A 3,078-nucleotide genomic window follows, 5' to 3' on the forward strand; every position below is an offset into this window, starting at 1 on the left:
AAGGTAATCGTGGCTGAAGTTGAGTTCCGATAGTTGCAGCTTAACGGTAGGAAGCCAATTTTATGACTTTACAATTGTTAAGACTTCCGCTTTGTAGTAAGCTCTGAGGAGCATTTACTTATTATTTTGTTGTGACAATTTAATTCATAAACATGTGTAATATAGGACTTTGCGGAGCGAGTATATATTAACATTGTGGGTTCAGGGCATCAGTATATACTTGGTTTAAAAGGAAAAAAATTTCCAGATATTTTGTATTGATGGCTGAACCATCACGCATGTATAATTATGGGATTATATATCGATTTTTAATTGTGTTTAAAAATCAGGGCGTGAAAAATGCATCAGGAGTATTTCTCCTTGGATATTCAAGACAAGTATGCAATAATCTTTCGCCTGCTGCCACACAACAATGCTGATAAAACCGTGACGTCCCTTACTTCTGAAGAGGTAATTATTCCTTGACCATGGCATGAGTTTCTTTTACTTTCCACCCACTCAGGCCCCCTAATGATTTCCTCTTTCCTGTTGCCAGTCCAAAACGCTTTAGGTTGAGACTACTAGCGCAAAGAGCCATGCTGGTCCTCACGGGCTTAAACGTCGAGAGCCGGGAGTTAAACTAACTCAGGTAAGTTCTTGCTCAATTCCATTTATCATAAGTTCAGGGGTAATTATAAGTTTGTTATCTTTACGTGGAACCTATATACTTAATGAAGTTAAAAAGTCCGTAGTTACGTTGGTACACAGAAATGAGCTTATACTGATAGCTGCCTACTACTCGGAGTCCCAAGCGTTACTCGTGCTTTCTTCCATTTTATAACATTTCACAAAAATGCAGAAGGCCTGTAGCTTTGTTTTCTTCGCATTTGAACATCTCACCCTGTTCTTTCTCAACTCTATTTATTATCTGATGATGTATTGATCATGCTGCACTTGTCCGTTTATGTAGGTCATGAGCTTTTCAACATTTAACCTTTGCCTCTGCTGACTTGCAGGCTCATAAGGCCAGGATAATAAGCAGAATAGCACAAAGCTTTGCCCCTCCATCTGTGGAGACTCCAGTGACTAGTGAACTTGCGGCAGCTGGCGAAACTAATCTTGCACCAGAATCAATGGTCATCCTTTAAGAAGAGACTACTCAAACCCTTGTCGTGGAAAGCGAAACGCCCCCTATAGTCGATCCACCCACTCCAACCTTGTGAGATGAATGCACCGACCCGAATCTCTCGATGTCTCCCTCCGATGATTTGTTCTTTAAAGGCAAGTTGGTGGTGCTGATTGGGCCTTCTTTAATCTTGTTCAAAGCGTCTGAGCTGAATTTGTAGTTTGGATGACTTGATTGACAAGTAGTTTGGAGAACTTGATTGACAAATGATAATAGTTTGGGATTTGATTCACAAGATCATCTTACACTATTTTTTCCACGAACAATGTTATTTTGAACACTTTGGGTATTATATATTTGTATGTTGGGGCTGTTAAACAATTTTTGCTTAACACTAGATTTAGAATTTAATTAAGAAAATATTAATTTTCTAGTAGTCAAGCCGCCATCTTTTGTCCATTTAAGATCTAATAGGATTGGAATACGCTCTTGAAAAATAAGATATCGATAAGGTCGATTAATTAACAAATTTAAGAGTATGTTTAGGTGAGTTGTTGTATTACGTGAATATTCATTATATGCGAGCACTAGCCTTGATGTACAAATTGAAATCTTTATCATTACTATTCAAAAATGGCGTTGTTCACCTACTTTATTATTTTTTCTACCTATTTGATTAAGAAATTAATTGAGTAGGAGTTGGATTGCTTAGAATTTATAACAAATTACATATAAGTTATTAACAAAAGATGACTTAACAAATACATCATTTAAAGATAGATTACTTTGTGACCTTTTTGCTCCCGAATTTTCGGAGCTCAATATACCAAACCTTAGGGTGGCGGCGGCGTCGATTTGATCCTGCTTGCCAGAGGAAGTCTTACGGCGTCGTTCTCTTCGGGTACGTGGACAGCGGCAGGGATTTCGATCCAGTGCTAGGTTTGAAGGCACGGGCGACGTTTGGTGGTACTTTGTGACGTTGATCGGAGGGCATCGAATTGCAAGGAGCGGTGAGTAGCGCCGGTCTGGTTTCTGTGAAGGTGTGAAGAGCTTGTCAGGACTTCACCGGAGGCTTCGTGCGTAGGATCTTGTCTTCTTCTTTCGATTGCAGGTGGTCTCGAGTTAGATCCAAGGGGGGTTTTTTCTGGCTTTCTTGATGGGGAAGACCGTGGACGGCCACCGGAACGGTGATGGGCGGAGGCCGCATCTTGTGCAAGGCCAGAACAGGTTGATCTGGGGGTGGGAGGCGAAGGATTTGGGTAGTGGGCTGTTGGGCCTCTACCGATCTGGGCTGCAGATGCAGGCTGATGAACTGGGCCTATTTGGTTCAGTTCCCCTTTCCTCCAACACTTGGGTCGGGCTTGGTTTTGGGATTTCTGGGAAGTGGCCTATCCTGCTCTTTATCCTGTACTGTTTTCTCGAATGTTGTTGTGGCTGTGTTGAGTGTTGCGACGTACACCAATTGGGTCTTAGGAGTCAAAATGTTCAGACCAGTGGTTCCATTCTAGGGCAGTGTAGGGTTAGGGAGTTTTTTCAATTCAGTATTTTATTTTCAGCAGTTCCTTTAGGATTTTAGTCTTTTTTGGAGTTTCTGTTATGGATTTAGTACTCAGTATTGCATTGTAAATTTGTAATATGAGGGGTGCTTGTACCCTTCATGCTTGACCGAGTGAGGTCGTCATGATTTTGATCAATGGATTAGTCTTTGGTTGCCCTAAAAAAAAAAATACATCATTTAAAGATTGAATTAAAAATATAAGGGCTAAGTTTTATAAATAAGGACAATGTGCTCTCCACTTGCCATATGTCATGAGTTAATTTACATTTTTATCTTTAACTACTTCTTTTGACTTCTAATCCCTTTATAAGGATTAAATCTTACAAACAAAGACAATCTGCTATCCACTTGCCACATGTCATGAGTAAATTTACTTTTTTACCCTTAATTACTTCTTTTCACTTCTAATCCCTTT

The sequence above is a fragment of the Rosa chinensis genome, chromosome 6 (genome assembly GCF_002994745.2).
Source record: "Rosa chinensis cultivar Old Blush chromosome 6, RchiOBHm-V2, whole genome shotgun sequence".
In the NCBI taxonomy this organism is placed as follows: domain Eukaryota; kingdom Viridiplantae; phylum Streptophyta; class Magnoliopsida; order Rosales; family Rosaceae; genus Rosa; species Rosa chinensis.